General features: G+C 38.2%; 1 protein-coding gene across 2 annotated transcripts in view; it reads right to left on the bottom strand.

Moving 5' to 3' along the window:
* Positions 1-20,771, bottom strand: part of TBL1XR1 (TBL1X receptor 1) — a 167,093-nt gene extending 146,322 nt beyond the window's left edge. The window contains exon 1 of one of the 2 annotated variants that reach the window (XM_040621585.1): positions 20,684-20,771. The gene's annotated coding sequence lies outside the window, so the exon portion shown is untranslated. The remainder of the gene's footprint in view (positions 1-20,683) is intronic. The other variant, XM_040621586.1, reaches the window with a different exon arrangement.

Raw genomic sequence — 20,771 nt, 5'->3', positions numbered from 1 at the left:
CAGCATCAACATTTGTAGAATGGCAGTCAGGCACTGGGGAGAAAAATCCTGAAACAACAGTAAGGCTCTCTTTTAAACCTTACCTACCAAGTCCAGCAACTTTGTGGAGAAAAACCCTGAATACATAGTTGGGTCACTCTTTTAAACCCAAAGCTAGGGGGAAAAATAAGCTAGGTCAACCTAATTATAAAGTCAGCTTAAGAGCACAGCACCAATGGTTTTTAGTTCTTCTCTACATTCTTTTCAAAAATGCTCCCCCACCCCACCCGTCAAATGCAAACTGGTGCAGCCACTGAGGAAAACAGTCTGGAGGTTCCTAGAAAAGTAAAAATAGAACTACCCTACAGCCCAGCAATTGCACTACTGGGTATTTACCCAAAGAATACAGAAATAGTAATTTAAAAGGAATACATGTACCCTTATGTTTACAGCAGCATTATCTACAACAGCCAGATTATGGAAACAGCCCAAAGATGTGGTATATATACCACCTACACACAATGGAATATTATTCAGCCATTAAAAAGAATGAAATCTTGACATTTGCAACGACATGAATGAAGCCAGAAAGTAATTATGCTAAGCAAAATAAATCAAAGAAAAACAAATACCATAGGATATCTACTCATACACGGAATGTAATAAACAAAACAAATGGGCAAAGGAAAAAAGAAAAAAAGAGAAAGAGGCAAAACAAGAAACATACTTAACTACAGAGAACAAACTGATGGTTACCAGAGGAGAGGAGGGTGAGGAGATGGGTAAAATCAGTGATGGGGATTGAGAAGTGCACTTGTAATGAGCACTGGCTGATGTATGGAATTACCAAATCACTACACTGTACACCTGAAACTAATACTACACTGTATATTAACTAAATGGAATTTAAATAAAAACATGAAAAAAAAAAAGAAAAAAGAAACGTCGTTCCCCCCTCCCCACCCCCAACATTCTTCAGGCACAGAAGACAATACAAAAACACACTAATAAGTCAAAAAGTGACTCAGGAGTCTTATTCTAAATATGAAAAATTAGGGAGAATACTTTAACCAATTTATTTCATATATATTTCCCCTCTCATTTATCTGGAAAAATAGGATATAATAGAAAAAACTAAAGCTGTTAAGTATAAAATATACTCCCACCACCAGAATGGCTAAAAGAGAGAAGACTGACAAACATTAAGTGCCAGCAAACAGGGAGCAAGTGCAACTCTCAAACACTGCTAGTGCAAGTGCAAACTGGAACAAACTGAGGAACTGTGTGCCAGTATCTACGACAGTTCAACAAACACATACATATGCCCTATAACCATCAATTCCACTTCTAATACGCTAAAAAGATACAAGTACTTAAATCTTTCAAAACACATACACACACAGGAATATTAACTGCAACTTTATTCAAAATAGCCCAAAGGTGGGAAAACTCAAATGTGTGTCCTTCCACAAAAAGATAAGTAATAGTGCTATATCCATATTCATAGCAATGGAAAAGAAAACAAGCCTTGCTCGACACAACAAAGATGATGACTCACAGCTTGACTAATCTATGCTCCACAGCGGGTTCAGGCCAGTAGAGTGGTCTCTTTCGGTGGGGAGAGCCTGGGAGAGAGTACAAAGGAGGCTGCCCTGTCCTGATCTTGTTGGTAGTCATACGCACGCACACTACAATAAAAACTCACAGACATAACTAATTTACAGTAAGAGAAATGAAGAAAGTGATTACTGGAAGGGCAAAGAGGAGAACACTGAATGAAAGGGGGGTCTGAAGGCACTGCTTTCTGGGTGATGGAATGTTCTAAATCTTGACTGGGATAAATTATATGGTCAAGTAAAGTTGTCAAAACTCACCAGAACTGTACACTTAAAATCTGTTACTTTTATTGGAAGTAAATTATACCTCAAATAAAGTTTACAAAATTATACATTTAAAATGTATGGACTTTACCTTATGTAACTATGCCACAATAAAAAAATGCTGGAAGAGTCCAAAAAACAATAGTCCACTAAAAGAAATGACCCAAGTATAATAGAAGACACTCAACCTCAGTCAAAATAAAAAACAAGGGGTGCCTGGCTGCCTCAGTCAGTGGAGCACGTGACTCTTAATCTTGGGGTTGTAAATTCTAGCCCCACACTGGGCATGCAGTTTACTTAAAAAAAAAAATTAGACAGTAAAATACCATCTTTGCTATCCGATTAGGGAAGAGCAAAACATCTGGCAACACTACGCTATTTTGGCAAGAGTATGGGTAAAGAGACTCAAATTGGGAGCAGGAAGCCTCTGAGAAGTCCGTCTGGGAGCAGCTATCTACTTACAAATGTACACATCCTTTGATCCAGCAGTTCCAATTCTAGTAATTTATCATCAGATATCCTTACATGCATACACAATGATACACGTACCAAGATTATTAACTGCAACACTGTTTGTAATAGCAATAGACTAAACCTAAATATCCATCAACTGGGGGAACCAGTTAAATTATGGTACATCCACAGAATACCTTACCACCATTAAAAAAGAGGGAAGGCTCTTTATGTGTTGATTTGAAATCCAAATATTAGTGGAAAAAAGGAATTTACAGCAATGACTACATTTGTGTTTATAGCAATATCAAGGAGAGGTTGTAAAGTATACTTACTGGCTTTCTTACATAGTATATAGTATTCCTCGGAAAGATACAGAGGAAACTGGTAATACTGGTTGACTCCAATAAAGTAACTGAATGATATGGGGTCTAGGGGAACAAGAGGAGAAAGAATACTTTTGCCTAGGTAATACATTCACATTACTAAAAAGTCAAATCACTTTTGAAGCAGTTACCAGCTTCACTTCCTATACTTCACTTGCTATACACAGATAGTTGTACAAATATGCAAAATGTATAACGATCATAGATTCTCCAAAAAAAGTACCTTAATCCGGACTAAAGTTATTTTGTTGTTATATTTTAATCCTTAAAAAGTATCAAATCTGAATTTTTAAAGATATTTTATTTATTTATTCCAGAGAGCAGAGTGAGCAAGAGAGAACATAAGTGGAGCGGGGAGGGGCAAAGGGCAAGCAGGGAGCCCTATGCAGGGCTCGATCCCAGCACCCTGGGATCATGACCTGAGCCGAAGGCAAATGCTTAACCAACTGAGACACCCAGGCACCCCTCAAGAGTCTGAATTTAAGACTACAACTGAAGAGGAAATACTCAGCACTACTTTGTCCAAGCCTGAAAAAGACATATCCCTCTAAAAACATATACCTATCCCCATAACCAATCATCACAAACTAAGCAATTAGCTTTTTAACGTTCTGTCCTCTAACCTTCCACAAAATTTGCTTTCCTTCACTATTTTAGTATTCTTGAACCCTAAAACTTGAAAGCACATTTATATACACACACATTATGTCCTTCTAACAAAATGAAAACTTCATTTCAGTTGTTAAAGCAGTGATGGTGTTTGCATTTGCTTTTATTTTTAATTCTTTATGAGAGAGCATGCACACAAGTGGGGGCTGGGGTCAGAGGGAGAGGGAGAGAATCTCAAGCAGGCTCCACCCTCAGCACAGAGCCCAACACGGGCTCCATCTCAGGACCTTGAGATCATGACCTGAGTTGAAATCAACAGTCCGGCACTTAACCAACTGAGCCACCCAGGTGCCCCTACTATTATTTTCTTGGATAATACTTATCATTAGTCAACAGAGAAAAAAATGGGGATTTATCACTTCAGTATGTTCAAATTTCATTAAGAACTGAATCTCATGGATACGGATTTCTTTATAGATATTAATTCTAGTTATGTATTGTATAATCAAGCTAAAGAAAAAATAATTATAACCACCTTGCAACCAAAAACAAAGCTAAATCTACAAATCTTACAACTATTCACTCTTTAAAAAAAAACACTATTTTGACATGTTCAGATTAATAATCATTTTTTAAAAAATCAAATTCACCTTTCAGTCACATTTCTTCATGAAACATCATTCAAGAGTCAAAGCTAAAGAGACATGCCATATGTGCTTAATAAAAAAATATCCAAAATAATTCTATAACATTAAAACTTTTTGGAAACTATGCACTTCATGTCCACTAGGCAGTGCCACTGTAAAACCAGTTGCTATTATAATCAGACCTCAACAGAGAAATGACAGAGATTTCTAGTAATGGAGGGAGCATACAATTTTTCAGTCGATAATATACAGAACAAATTGCACATATATCCACATAAATGTTTCAAAAACTAATCCCCACCCTTTCCTCACTAATCAAAAAAAACCAGCACCTCTAAAGGACATAAGAGACCAAGATCAAGATTGCATATGAGTAGTGAACAAAAAGATCAGGAAGTGTAAATATCCAGTGGCCACCTCCTCAAATCCCTCCACCTATTCACTTTTCTTCATTCTCTATATCACAGCTCAGTGAATGCCAAGTGTGGTCCCCAAACCAGCAATATCAGCATCAGTAGTATCACCTGGGGGGACTCTACTAGGAATGTAAATTCTCAGGCTCCAGCCCATATCTAATGAATCAGAAACTCCGCGGATAGAGCAGAGCAATTAAAATACGTGTTTTAATAAGCTCTCCTGGTGATCCACACTACATCTGAGAACTGTCACAGTTCTTAGTTAAGACTTCACTTTTCACCTCTATCATAGCAATAGCCTCTCAGAAGTCAACAGACCCTCCAAGGTGCTTCCAACTCCAACTCCTTCAAAAGTCCCTCAACTTTCCAATGCTTAGTTTACCTTCAAGACTCTCACGATATGGATCCTGCCACCACTTCCTCCCATCCCTTCCACCACCACCCTCATAGCCAGGCGCTTATCTCTAGATCCAATTCATAAATTATTAACCCTAGTAGTCCTTGCACTGCCATTCCTCTTCATGAAATGGCTTCCCTTTCTCCTATCTTTCCTCTACCTCTTCACTCAATCCCACATCCAGCTAAGATGTAGTCATTTTCCGAGACCTGCTCCATATTATACCTGGCCCAACAGTGGATTAAGAACTCCCTCCCATGTGCTCCTAAAAGCAATCCGTGCTGTCTTGATTGAGTTCTTACTATTTCCTGTTGACTTGTAGATCCCAAAATGGATCCTGAACAAGAAAAAAACAAAAAAAAACTAATGGGAAAAACTGGGGATATCCAAATCAAGTGTATAGTTTAGTTTAATATCAATGTTAATTTCCTACATTTGCGAAGCATACCACAGTTATCTAAGATTTTTAACACTGGGGAAGCTGAATGAAGGGTACATAGGGATTTTGCACTATCTTTGCAACTCTTCTGTAAGTCTAAAATTATTTCAAAATAGTAAGTTTTACAAAAAGGAATATTAATGTAATTTTAATGAATTAAACAGTAGTTAATTCAGATCAACTTCCTAAAGTTATCAAACTGAGATTCTAATGACTTATATTAATGTCAAACCTTTAGAAAAGTTTTGAAAATATACAGTGATTAACCTAGAACTCCATAAAAATTATACTCACTAGAAACTTCATGAACTAGTTACTCTATACCAATCTATTTTTATGACTACTCTCGAAGAAGCACCTAATTTAATTATCCCTTGGTTAAGGTATCATGATTACAAGGGAATTCCCCATTCCCATGCAGCCCTTCCTCCCCGCCCCCTGGCCTGGTATTGCCCTCCAGTTTCTGTCCATTAGCTATTTGGATTATCAAATTAATTCCTCATTCCCTACAGACCCCCATTCTTTATACCCCCCTTCTCCACAGAGAAGCAAGCCAGAAAGAAGAAAATCTGGATGCTCAGCTCTTTTTAATATCACTCTCTCTTGAATTTTCAAATGCTTTCTTTCAGAATTCAGAAATGTGGACCTGTTTGCAATACTCTAAGAACTACGTGGTGTCATTCTTACCCACCACGCTACCAGCTCGACTTTCTCCCATCCAGAGCTAAGCCATCAGCTCATCCTTCACTGCACTACATCATCCAGGGCTGAAACATAATCCTGCTATTCTGCTTAAAATCCTTCCCGAGTTTCCTGTCACAGAAGAATGTCCAAACCCCTTAACACAACAAAGAAGTCACTTCATGATACCACCCCAATTACCTTTCCTGTTGGTTCTCATCACTCTACAATTCACCAACCATATGCTACACATAAACCAAACTTTTCCAGAAAAGACCAACCTGCTTGGCATCTTTACACTCTCCTGTTATACCACTCACACATCTGTTTTTCACTGTAAATTCTTTTAACATACACAGATTTTAAATTAGTAGTTAATGTGGGCAACGCCTCACGTGTATTTTAGTTAAAAAATTACTCATGTGAACAGCATTTCTCACTGTACTTAAGAGACATACTTTTAACGCAATTTCTAAAATGTGCAGCACACAGAGAAAGATCAAATATGTAGGACACAGAAAAAACTAAAAAAAAATTACTGGCTATCACATTCAGCAATCATATAATTAAAAATAAGGGCATTAAAGAAAAAGTTGTCATAAATATGTTTGGTGTCATTTTAGTTTTCTCTACGGTAAAACGGGAGGTAACAAATGTATCAGAACTCAGAGATTAATAGATAAAACAACAGAAGTTTCTTCTTCAGATACCTAAAAAATATTTTCTCTGAGAATAATCTGTTCAAAATTAAGAAGATGTCAGAAAAATATTTAAGAAAAACCAGTTCAGATAATAATTAACCCGAAGAAATCAGTACTGTATATTTCCCATTTAACTTGGCTGAACACTGACTTAATTTTTAAATTATATGTGCAATTACAGGGTCAAAGAGCATTAGATCCAGAATAGACCTCAGAGACCCACTTCAGTATTTTAAAGATAAAGCAACGGAAGTCCACAAAAATTACTATCTCTTGGGTCACAAAAGGCTTTTTCTACATGGCTAACCATTTTATTTTAGTGGACTGATGAAACGGTACTCAACTGTTCAGAATATACAAGTCATTAAAAAAACTCATTAACTTTGCTATATGCTAGGTAGTTATCTTCCTCATGGTAGTTTTCTTCCTTAAGGTTTAAAATATCCCGTAAATATGTATAATTAATCTGTTGATAATTTTCTAACAGTTGCCCTCAAATTCAAGCTTCCATTAGCTGTTTAAGTAGTGGAATAATATTAAAAACAAAGCCAAAATAAATAGCATTAAATTTTTTACTATGTAACTCATTTAGAGAAGATAAATTCATTTGAACACCCGTATTGGCCACAGAGTACGTAAGATTACAATTATTATCACATAAGGAACCTCAATTTTTCATTTTAAAAAATGATATGTATTTGAAAAGGCTGACAACAAAGTATGTGCCAGTTCCAGTTAAAAGAGAAATTTAAGTAACACTCTATCACAGATTAATGGCATAATCTTCCCAAGTATAAATGGACACATATTTTGTTGTGGCAGATGGGGAAAAGACGCTGTTGTCTGCCCAGCAGCTCCCCTGTTTACTCAACTGTCATTCCCATTGCTCTATCCCCACCCCCACCAGGTACTTAGAAACACCCATAGTTTCTATATGGCCTCTGGCCATGGTGGGTACCTTCCCAAACCAAACCGATCAGTACTTCAAGAATTTTCCAAAGGAGATAAAGAGGCGGTCCCTCCTCTGGGGGGGGGGGGGGGGAGGGTGCCGGACGGGGCCGGACAAAAGATAAAAAGTCTGGCACTGAAGTTACATTTTCCACCATGTGAAGAAAGTCAAAATCTTCTGTGAGAGAATGAAACCAACCTATCAACACACACACACACACACACACACACACACACACAGCTTCTGTCAGCAGGCTCTGGTTCCTGCTGTGCATAAAGCTTTACAGCCTCAACGCGCTTCCCATTGTTGAGTTATTCAATCCATTTTGGGATTTCATGTGTCAATGAATCCCCCTTTTTGGCTTAAGCTAACTTGAATTTCTACTGTACAACTAAGAGTTCTGACTCAATACCAACTTGGTAAAGTTAAGCCACGATTAATCACAACAGACTACCACAGGTAAATTATAAAATCTTCTTAACCATATAAAATACAAAGAGGAGTACCTAGCTGTCATCATATAACTTGAATGAAATATGTATTTTAACTTAAAAAATGTGTTAACTTCTTAATATCTAACATTTATTATAAAAGAAGCACATTTTCAAATTGGTTGATCAATTATCCATTTACTTGTTTTTTCCAGATTGATTCAAATACCATCTGTAAGTAGTTCCTCCAAGAAAAGCATACAGCACTCACATATGTCCCTGGGCTTCCAAATGGTAAATACCAATGTAATAAAGCCTCTTCCAACCCTCCCCTAAATGCTGCCTTTTAATGAGTTATTTCCAGTATTCTACTGTAGGGATGAACCAGGTTAAAGCTATCAGCTGGTTACAAAAGCATTTCTGAGAGAACAATTTGCTCAAATATTTACAGAACACCTACTAGGTCCTGTTTTATGTCCTGGAGTGACAAGACAGAACCTGTCCCTGTTCTCATGGAATGTAAGTTCCAGAGATGCGTAAAACAAACAAACAAACAAAAACAATGATCAAGGCTTTTTCAGAGATAAGTGCTATGAGGAAAATATGAAGGTCTTGAAACTGAAAATGGCTAAGGAGTGAGCAGCTATTTCAGTGTGACCTCTCAGGTGGTAGCACTGGAACTGAAATCTGAATGACATAAAAGAATTAGCCACATGACAATCTCAGGGCAAAGCCTGAGGCAGAGAGCAAAGCAATTAAGGTACCGAGACAGAAACAAGCTTGTTCAGTGGGAGTGGAGCTGGTAGGTCCGGGCACAGCGAACAAGGGAAAGAAGGGTGATGTGAAACAGGACTGTGAGGAGGCCACAGGGCAGATTAGTGCTGGGGGTCCCTCACAGCCTAGAGAAGGACTTTCAAATTTTACAGCGAGGTGTGATGAAAAACCCATCAAGTAGGGAATAGGGAAGAAAACGGACATTTACTGAGCATCTTTTATAGTGCCCGGCAAAACAGTATATATAAATGTTTCCACTGTGTATTCTATAAAATATATGCATTTCTGTAAGTTATACCATGCACATTTACCATATTTATCAAAGCTCATTAGTATGCTGTTACACACAATCTAAAAAATAAGCCACTTTTCCTGTTCCTACCAGTTCTCACTTGCAAGAAGTCACCTCTACGTTGATTTGTCAGACCAAATGAACCAACCAATGTTATCTACCTGCAAAACATACATGAGTCATCTAGAAGAAAATGCAGGAAGGGCAAACGAGATTAGATGAAATAAGGCAACCAGCTATTCATGAAAGTTATGACCCAAAAACGGGAACGAACCAAGTAGAGGAGCACCAAATTAGAAAACATACCTACATTCAAGAAGTGAGTGTCTAAGGATACAGAAGATTAAGTTATCTACTTAAACAAAAAGTACTTTCCGGCAGACAAGCAGACAAAGGGTAACACAAAACCTTCTAAGATAAATTCTCTGTTCTTCTCATTTCATAATACCTTGCCTGTTTTAACAACATTCAAAGAAAAGTGAAAATAATAATCTTGGTAACTTTTTAAATCTGTTGATGAGAGGCACCTGGGTGGCTTCTTGGGTTAAGTATACGACTCTTGATATGGGCTCAGGTCATGATCTCAAGGTTGTGGGATCGAGCCTGTGTGGGGCTCCGCACATGAAGACTGCTTAAGATTCTCCCTCTCCCTTTGCCCCTCCCCACCCAGTGTGTGAGACACACAGTTTCAAAAAAAAATTTGTTCATGAATTTTAAAACTTTTATTTACAAATACAAATTATTTATTAAAGTATCACTGAAAGACTGTGCCAAGCACTGTACCAGATGCTAATGATAAAGATGGGTGAAACACAACTGTCCTCAAAGATGGCCCTGCCTAGTGAGATAGGAGCCAACGATTGAATCAAGGAGAGGTCTGTGCTAGAAACAGATGATTAGTGGTCACAGGCCAGCATGTCAATTTATTTATTTATTTATTTTATAAAATTATCCACATTTTTTTTAAAGATTTTATTTATTTAACAGAGAGAGACAGCCAGCAAGAGAGGGAACACAAGCAGGGGGAGTGGGAGAGGAAGAAGCAGGCTCCCAGCAGAGGAGCCTGATGTGGGGCTCGATCCCACAACGCCGGGATCACGCCCTGAGCCAAAGCCAGACGCTCAACGACTGAGCCACCCAGGTGCCCCCAGCATGTCAATTTAAGACTGTCATAGAAAGAAGCTTAATCTTCAATCAGATGGTGTAACTTCATTCAGCCAACATGCTGTGGTATGTCAGTTTTTAAACTGTATAAAACAATCTATCCAAATTTCTTTAATGAAACATAAGAAACTGAGTATGATGGTTATTTTTTTGTTAATACTTAGGGTTCTCTATTTTTTTTTAAGATTTTATTTATTGAGGGAGAGAGAGCACGTGCATGCTCGCAGAAGCAGGGGGAGGGGCAGGGGGAGAGGGACAAGCAGACTCCTCTCCAAGCGAGGAGCGGGACACAGGGCTCGATTCCAGGACCCTGAGATGCTAGCGGCCACCCAGGCACGCCAATAACTGTTCTTTATAAGCAGCATTCAGAGTTCTTAATCCAGAGCTGTTTGCAGATTAACCCTCAAAAAAATTCTTATATTCCTTTTTATTAGCAAACAAATTTCCTTATCCTCTATATCTTACTTTGAATGCACACTTTATAAAACTGGAGGATTAGAACTTCAGAATCCTAATAGAGCCTCAGAATACTACCTAAAGAAATTACCACCAATAAATGTGCTATCTTCTATCATTCAAAATGAAAATTTGTTTCTAATTTTGATTACTGATTCTAAATCCATAAAGCTTAGAGAATTGTAATTTGACACTACTTTAAAACAGTATTTTCTAAACTCAGCAAATAAAATCATTATCACTTGTAAAATGATAAAATCAAATTAGAAGTTTATAAAAGCGTGTTTTTAAATGAAAAATTATAGAAAATGTGTGCCAGCTATTAAAGGAACTTACTGCAATATTTTTGCACATATACATATTCTGTTATGTCATATATATGAAAGTCCAAGTCAAAGTTTGCATAACAAGTCATAAGTGTATTTGAAATAACTGATCCATATAAGTAGCATCCTCTGGAGAGCCAGAGAACAGTGTGTGATCAAAGAGAAAACTTTTTTAAGATAGTAATATTTTTTCTTGAAATATCAAGATATGACCAAACTCAATATAAAATATTCTGTAAAACATATGTATTCGAGACAAACACAGTACACGTTCTCATTTTAAGTCTTACTTTTATTGAAGTAATCTCTACACCCAACATGGAGCCCGAACTCACAACCCAGAGATCAAGAGTCACATGCTCCTCCAACTGAGCCAGCCAGGTGTCCCCACATTCTCATTTTAGAGAATTAGAACAACAAAAGCTCAGTCACCAAATGCAGTCGTAGCCCTCTGAGCTGGGAATTCTAGCCATCAGTGTTCTGCAGTTGCCACAGGAAGCCATGACAAGTTTACAGAAGGAGTGTCACTTTTCTGCCTCTCTCTACAGCTGTTGCTGCTGCAGCTAACAGAGCTACCAACTAGCAGGGAGCGTTTACTGGGTGCTTCCTATGTGCTGAGCCCTGGGATAACTGCTTTACATGTATTCACATTTTAATCCTCACAACTGCTCTATAAGGAAAGCATTAATTACTCTTTATTTCCATTTTTCACAATGGAAACCAAATGGAATGATTACATCATTTTCCAAAGCCATACAACTAATAGGTAGGGGTGACAGGCCAGGTATGCCAGGCTCCAGAGTGTGAGCTTCTCACCACAGTGACATACTACAGTAAGAGTTAATTACCTAAGGTCAGACACACACCCTACCTAGCCCTCTTATCACTCAAGAGAGAGGCAATACTCGCAGGGAAGCAGGTCACACGGAAGCAGAATTAAATGTACAGAAACAGGTGCCACCTTTCTCTTGAGATTTTCCAGCTTAATTTGAAAACGATAAGCACAACTAGAAGGCAAAACCTTTTACAGTAAACAGCTAATGAACAATTACAAGTACCACCAACTGCCAGCTAAAATGGAATCAGAATCAGATTTATATGTCCCCTTTGTGTCAACAATACATACGTCTAAATTCACAAGTCATGGCAGGATCCGTGAAGTATCAGAATCTACAGTCCCACAAATCCCATTATACCAAAGACTATCGCAATTATTAAAAATCAACTACTCAATTATAAGAAACACAATTCTCACCAGATTTCCAAACCCTTGGAAAAACACCTCTGAAATCGGATAACACCTATATACTTCTGTACAACCAATATCTCCTTCTAATATTTGCACTGAATAAATTCCTAATTATCAATCTTGGATGTGACTTGAAAATCACATCACTATTACTAAATACTTCAACTGGTCTGATGACCCAATCATGAAACAGAACTAACAGCTTTTAATCACTCAGTGGCTCTAATTTTGCCAACAAATCTGAGAAATAAAAATAAGTGTTTGCAGAAATATACACAATTCCAGCTCCTTAAAAACTGTCTGAAAAGCATGGGAAGAATTATGTTTTCTCTCTTCTTTTGACTTTCCAAATTGAAAGAAAGATTAAGAATTCCTAACTAGATGCCGTGATTTTTCATAATCAATACTTTTTTAAAAATGGTATTACTAGCATTGCAAGATTCAAACAGTTCAAAAGATTATACGTCAAAATAAGTTTCTCCCACATCTGACCACATGACCGCCCCATCCCAACCCCACTCCCTAAAATCACTGTTAGTAGTCTCCTGTGTATCTTTCTGGAGTCACCCTGAGCATATAAAACTCAAACACTCTCCAATCATGTCTGTGTCCTCCTTTCTATTATTCTCCCGTTTTGTAAGCTAAAATGGCAGCAGACTACATCTTCTGCCTTTGCTTTTTTTGTTTTTAAATATATCTTTGAGAAAATCCTATAAAGACTAACAAGAAAGTCATAAACATCGATTCCAAACAAATCTTCAAGGAAAAATTCACACAAAACATCTCTCACCAAATGTTAAAACTGGTGACCTTTGCTAGCAGGACATAAGGAAGCCCAAGGTCAAAGTAGTAACCCCACCCCCCATGCGAGCATGTTAGTTTTTACACAGAATAGGAAGACTATTTCCCTGACACAGTAACAGACTGCACTCCTGACCCCAGTCTATGATCTCACAAATGTACATTTCTTACTAATGAAGACAGAGAAAGGTAATTTAAAGAAAACTCATCACTTTAGTGGGAGAAAATTTAAGTACACAGTATATCACATTTTTATATAAAAAGGTACCAAAGAACACTACTATAACTACAAATACCATCTAAAAATTCACTCATGTATGATAAATTCTATCCCATAAAAGAACAATTATACAGGGAAAAAAAAGACATTAAGGAAATTCATTCATTATCTACTTCCATTACCTTATTTCAGAAACCCAAAGTAGATGACCCAATTGCCTTATGCTGAGTTAATAACATCTGATAGCCGAAAAATAGAAATGGAACAAAATTAGTATACATTCTACCCAATTAGCCTGTTCAAATTAAGGGACAAGCATAAAACACCTCTCACTAACCCATAAACTGTATTCTATTAGCAGCTGAAGGTAACTAGCAAAATATACCATTACTATAATTTCTCCAGAGGTGTTTGCTTATGCTAATGCCAAATGCTCTCTATTACTCTATGTAAGACTATAGATTTTTAGCTTTTAAATACTCTAAGCAAATTTTCCATGTAGATCTCCCTCGAAAAAATTACATAAATGACAGAATCTCAGAATTTTAATACAGGAATTGACTATTTACGTATTGCTTGAATGAATGAGCTAACTTTACATAATACTTCACATGACCCTTCTTAGTATGCATTTCTAGAAACTAAATGACTTACCCACGTAACTATGGCTTTGCAAAAGATGATAAAAATTCATTTGCTTAATACTGAATCCATGTTAAAATGCTACCCACCATTCAAGTAGATGCACAGTAACAACACAAAAGCAAACATCCACTTAACTGATTATCTCATTACAATGTCCTATCACACAGTGTGCTGAAAAGGACACAATGAAAAAAAAAGAAAGAAAAGCACTGATACTACCTTTGATCTCAGACAAAATAAAGAAGATATCAAGAAGTACATGGATTTCTAGTTCCTAAAAAGTAAAAATTCTTCACTGCTTTTGTTTTAAGGTAATTAAAAATTTTAAACATCTCACTGGAAAAAAAAGTTTGAGTCCAGAGTACAATTTCATATAAAGAATTATTATTCTATTAAGATACTGGAATGACTATCTCTGACCCGTGCTTTCCATGCTCTTCTGTTTCTACCTCCTGAAAGAAATTTATAAACGTTTAAGAGGAAAACAGGTGGCAAACTCCCCAGTTTAAACATTCAATACCTATTCTTCCTCATTTACTCTTCAAATTATTCACTTCACATAAATCTTTTTCTTAAACTGGATATTCTTTCTATGTTTACTGAAATTTAATTGTTGATCTTTCAACATGACCTTTACAGTTTGATTGTATTAATTCTAAGTTAAGAATCTAAGCTCTCAGAAAGCAGGAACCAACAATCAACCATTTTGTTTGATGCAAACAAAACCATGCTGAAAAATTCATACTTTAGAACTCCAAATATTAAAAATTTCCAAAGGATGTAATACCAAATTAGTCGCTTTAGAATAAATTACCCACGTTGTGTAGAAGTGATATGGCACAGCCTTACCATAAAAACCTACTGAAGAGGGATGGTTATGATGACTTTCTTCTGGTAAATTAAACCCACTTACACTATATAACAGATAAACTCTATCTTGAATGTTAATACCTTCACAGTACTGACTTAAATGAGACTCCAATGTGGTCAGAATGCTGTCAAACAAAGCTAAACACGCCATCTTACTTAGGCACACTACAGAGAAAATAATGAGCAAAAAAGCCAAAGAGATTAAAAAAAATAAAGTCCAAGATCTTAAGTTTCATTATAACAAATATAACCAAATAAAGCCAACTTAGTGTGACAGGATTCCCAACCAGACTAGGTTCTTCACCAATGTCATGGCTACAGTTCCAGGATTAAGAGGACAAAACTATCAATTTCCATTTCATTCTACATTTTGATAAAGTTTTTTTTTATAAAGTTTCTTCTTTGTCAACACTGGCAACGTCAAAACTCCAATTAAGCAGTAAGTGCTACCATAGTACACCTAAACCTTGAAGGCCTAGAACTTCTGCCACAGCAGCAACAGTGGTACAGGACCCACCACTGCTTATTTTAACATGGGCCTCGGAGAAACAATCCACTCTAACACACAGATGGTACGGTACAAAAATCACAAATTCTGCTAATACCATAAGAAAAAAAGTCCTTTCCTTCAAGAAATATGTAGTTGGGGCTATGGATGGGACACAAACCCATGAAACAATGAGTAATTATGGAGTTTGTGATATTCCTTAAACAAAATGGAATCTCAGTGAACTATCCTGACTCAAGATGGCCAGAAAAAGCTTCAACGAAGAAGCAGGACTGAAACTATACTATAAAAAGGGCAAAAGGAAGGAACAGCATGAGCGAAAGCAGAGGAGTAATGAGTATGGCAAAACTGCAGTCTCTGATAGGCAGGCCAGAATCACAGTTGGGGAAGAGAAGAAAATAGAGCTGAACAGGTAGAATAGAGCCTTAAAAGCCCCACTGAAGCTTATGAACTCTATCCAGTTGGCAAAGCGAAGCCATTATGGGTTCTCCAGCAAAGGAACTGACGTGATGAAACCAATACTTTAAATAAATTACACTGCCAAGAAGTTACAGAAGATAGAATGGCTGCTTAGAGCAACCCACTAGAAAATTAATGTAATAACTGAGACCTAAAACCATTCATTCAGTCTCTCATTCATTCACAGCGAAGACCGTAAACTGCTAGTTAGGAACACTGGCCTAAAAATCAGACACTTTGGGCCTAAATCCCTCTGTGCATTCCTTTCTACCTAAGCCTAGGTTTCCTTGCTCTTAAAACCTGGGTATCAGCCACTCAGATTGTCAAAGTCCTTGTCAAAGCAGCTGTGCAGTCCTGACACACAAATTATATTAGTAGTTAACATTACTGCTGAATTAAAAATGGCAAAAAAAAGGGGGGGGAAGTGAAAATAAGACAAGGCTTACAGACACTTCAGAGCAACAGAACTTCCAAACAGAACTGACTTGACAGCAGCTGAAAATACAGAACAAGAACACAGATGAAAGGTCAAGCCTGGAGAAAACAATAACCTACTTCAAGTCATCGCTCCAATCTAAAAAGGAGATCCTAGGTATACTGATGGATCTAGCCCTGCAAAACAAAATTCCTTTATTTAAAGAGTTGGAAAATGTTCCAAATGGTGCAACATTCAAGAAGTCCAAGCCCAAGTGACAAAAGAACAGCAATAAAAGTCACCCAAAAGACCCAGCACTGTGCCTACACAATGTAACTGGATATTGTTCCTACTTGGTGTTAAAATCCGATCTAATTCTTCAAGGTAAGCCTTCAATTACAACTTCAGGAGTAAATACATTAAGCTAAGTTTATTTCAAACATTTTACTCAGGAAATAAAACTGCCAAATGTTTTCTAGACATGTCCGCACTAAAATAAATAACAAACACATAAAATGTAATACAAAGCAGCAAACTTCAAATCCAAAGCCATCATCATCATCCTAAACAGCCTACTTTTCCATGATGCTTGTACGTCAAGCACTATTCTCAGCACCTTACACATACAATTCTCTCAATCTTCTCAACTTTATGAAGCTGACTATCCCCATTACCCATAAGGGGAAACTGAGATAAAGAGGGAGTTACTCTCGCAATGTTGGATAGCTAGTAAGGAACAGAGCCTGAGTTTGAACCCAGGCAGTTTGCCTCAAGGACCCCTGATGGACCACTATGCTACACGAAAAGCCTTCATGAGATGTTCTTACACAAGTTTTCAGGAATACGTACCCTGAAGGATAGTTAGGCATACTCTTGTTTGCTTTTCCTTCTTAACTGTAGGCATAAAACCATATTTTCGTATTTCTGCTGGCAGTACTTGGGAGAGGCTACTTCAGGGCTGTCAGTCTTAAGATAGGAAATACAGCAGTTTACAAGAGACTGCACCTTATTAAATGGTTCCAGAGAGTTAATGTTTGAGTCCTAGGAATTCCACTTATCCATGCAATTACGTGACCCAGTTAGTGGAGATGCCCAACTACAGAATTATAAATTTGATTCAAAACACTAATTTTTTGCAAGGACACGGACAGACAAAACTGACAAGACAGCTGGAAAAATCTGGCACAGCTACAGTCATCTAGAAAGAGCACAGACTAGGGTTCAGACAGACCTAGATTTGAACCCTAACGCATCACTTGATTGCTCTGTGGCCTTGGACAAGTGAACTAACTTTGCACCTCTCTGTTCCATCATCTGCAGAGTCCAGTACTCCCTACTTCATAGGATTAGCCTGAAGTATAAATGACATAGAAAGCACCTCACACCTTTCCTAGAGCATAACCCAACTGCAGTCCCTTTGCTCTGGCTCTTGGTAACAGGGTAATTGATTGTACTCTTCTGTAGTCTAATCCCATAGGTGGTGTACAGTAAACCTCTCCAGCATCAGTTCTCTCACACAGTTGGTTTTTTTTTTTAACTCAAGTTTCTGCTGGTGTTAGAACAGGAGATACCACCATGGTGGTCTCCAAACTGGACCACAGTCTTACTAAACAGCCTTTAGCCCTAACCCTTCTATACTATGGGGATGTATAAATGTCTCAATGTTACTAATTTCTTTTTTTCCATTTTAGTGACTTATATTGTAAATGTTATTTATGAAAGGAGTCAAATTCACATGCATGAGAAAAATACAGTCCTGGATAGTCCCAGTATTTCTGGCATCTCTCTCCCCTGACTTACTGTCATTCACATTCCTCTTTTATATAAAAAACATAGGAATTGAATAAACCCAACAAATTATTTCTACTAACTTCATCAAAGTGCATTAAGTCAAAAATTCTTTGTAGTAACACTGTTGGAATAATCCGTGCAAGTAGAATTCCTTTGTCAGCTACTCATTTTACAAGGTTGTACTTATACCTCATTGCTATATATGAACAGATGTATTTATTCAACAGGTTGCTGTTTCAAAGGTCCATTAGTCATATCTCTTTTTATCAGTAACCCCTATATTTATACTAAGCTTTTGCCCTTTCTGCTTATTAGCTTGAAAGGCTCCCAGAAAATAGTTACTTCTTATTCTCTTGCTAGGCACATATCAAGGTAATCATGATAAACCTTCATTAGATGTTGATAACACAAGTAACAAAAAAATTCCTGGACCCATGTAAAAAGTTATTAAAATGTTTCTCACTTCTTTGAGGCAACCAATGCAAAAATACAAGGTCCACAAGGGGCCACACCATTTACCACATGTGTCTCCCGTATTAATAACCAAAGTTGGTATATGAGAAGAAAAGCATCTTATAAACTGATGGCTATCCTTGCAACAATTTTTAAGCCATTAACAAGTCCATTAATTAACTTTTGTAACAGTAAGAAAAACTTTTTCCATGTATTGTTTTAATACTCCAGAGAGTGCAGTATTTTGCCCTATAGGTCTGAATCTACACAACAGCAAAAAAAATAATAATAATAATAATAGTTATTTGTGGATTTAACAGTTGTGGTTACATACATCACACAATGCATTATAGAAAACTGGGGGAAAAAATCATATCCCAAACGGGCAGGAAAATACGATTTCAGAGCAAAAAGTATAAACACACATCACATGCCTAACCACTCTCAGGCATATTTTCTTTCCGCCACACTTCCTCCACAGGTAAATGATAACTATGTCTAGAACCCTCAATGATGATCTCTGAAGCTTGCTTGCCATGAACTCCCATGATACAATACAACAGACACAGTTTTCATGGAGACAAAGCTGCCCTATCTCCCTAGACTATAAACTTATGAAAATGGTGAGAACATACAGTCCCAGGAAATAAGGATTACTAAAATACACCAATGTAGCACAGGTCTTATTTAACAAAAATGAAAATGAACAGCACTGGGAAAGCCAAAAAGTCACTTGCTGTATCTTCAATGTGTAACCAGGATATTTTTTTATAATTTGCTTTAGTAAGCAGATGAAAACACCACCAGGGCCTTATATTATCCAATCTGATAAAGGAGTCTTTAGGAAAAAAGGAGGAGGCAAATGATTACTTAATTACATGGGGGGGGGAGGAGATAGGCAATTCAGACTAAAAATAACCCATCATTTCACCCACATTTTATTAACAAGCTCGTTTAGAACAGCATAGGGTTCTTGTTTGGAAAACAAGAAAACCAATAGTAAACTTCCCTAAGTCGACTGTAAATGACATAGGCACTAAAACTCCTCGCCTTAGTGTCTACACAGTCCAAGATTTTAAGTATTAAGTAAACTTCAGACATTGAAAAAAAAATCTAATTTTTAACTAGGTTCCAACACTTGTCATTTGTAATCACCAAATTATTTTAGAGAATGTTATTAGGTAACCTAGTAAAAGGAGCATTCTTTTAAGAGCCGTTACAACCCACATTTCACATGAAACACACCATTTTCACAACCTAAATTTAATCTCGGTTGCCACTGCAAAGTGATGCCTCTTTCAGCAAATTAGGAACTTCCAAAAATACTGAACATGTTAACACATGCATGGTTTCCCTCGAGCTGCCATTTAAGATTAATAATTTCACTTGAATAAAACTCTGCTTCTGTTCAAAAAAATGACATCGGTTGCAAAGAGGAAGTTACCGAGAAACCACCCTCACAACGTGGCCTTTACACTGTCAGAAAATAATGTGACTTTGTGCCACCCAAAACTTACCAGGAAGCTGGCAATAACTTTGCCAATTCTACACTTCTGAACCCAACTTCAAAGAGGCTCTAGCAAATACCTCCTTAAGACGATAAAAGGCACTAAGTTACAAATAAACACGTCCCGGAGTGCGGCCCCGCGGCTGAGCGCCCCTCCCCCGCCGGCGCCCCCGCCCCGGACGCGCGGCCCCAACAGCCGCCCGCAGCCCCCAGCACGCCGGCCCGGGTCGCCGCGCCTGCACCGGGGACGCGCCTGGGGAGGGAAGCAGATTTCCATTGCTAACAGAATAACATGCACCGAAAAGATCCCTCTCCTCTGCTAAAAATAGGCTATAAAAGAGTCGGCCTCATGATGGCTCCTTGATTCAATTTGCTGCAAATTCTTTCCTGAAAGCCTCCCCCCACATACACACACACAAAAAGGGGGTGTAAATGCACGAAGGGTGGAAGCGGGGGAGAAGGCCGAGGTGCACATTTTCGGGGACAACAACATAATAAGGGTGAGGATCCCCGAGATCAGGAAAGGGTAGGGGGTGGGCAGGCACGTGAGCATTTCAAAGAAGCCTGAGAGAGGAAAAAGGGGGGATGGGGCACCCTAAATGCCTTCCCTGCCTTCCCCTCCCCCACCAAAACCCCAGCTCCCCAAAGGGCCAAGTTGAAAAATGCATGTTCCACTTGCGCCCATCCCCCCCCCGCGGCCCGGCGCCCCCCGGGCCGCCTCCGCCCGCGCCCCCCGCCCCGGCCCACGGCCACCCCCACCCCGGGGTCCGGCCCCCAGCGCTTACCTGGAAACGGTGGCCTCCGACGCCGCTCCCCCCCTCCCGGGAATGGAGGCACAAGGAAATTCCCCTCCTCGCCGCCGCCGCCGCCGCC

Source organism: Ursus maritimus, unplaced genomic scaffold (assembly GCF_017311325.1).
Source record: "Ursus maritimus isolate PB19 unplaced genomic scaffold, ASM1731132v1 scaffold_4, whole genome shotgun sequence".
NCBI lineage: Eukaryota > Metazoa > Chordata > Mammalia > Carnivora > Ursidae > Ursus > Ursus maritimus.
The sequence above is the reverse complement of the archived record's forward strand: the minus strand, read 5'-3'. Positions and strand labels throughout refer to the sequence as shown.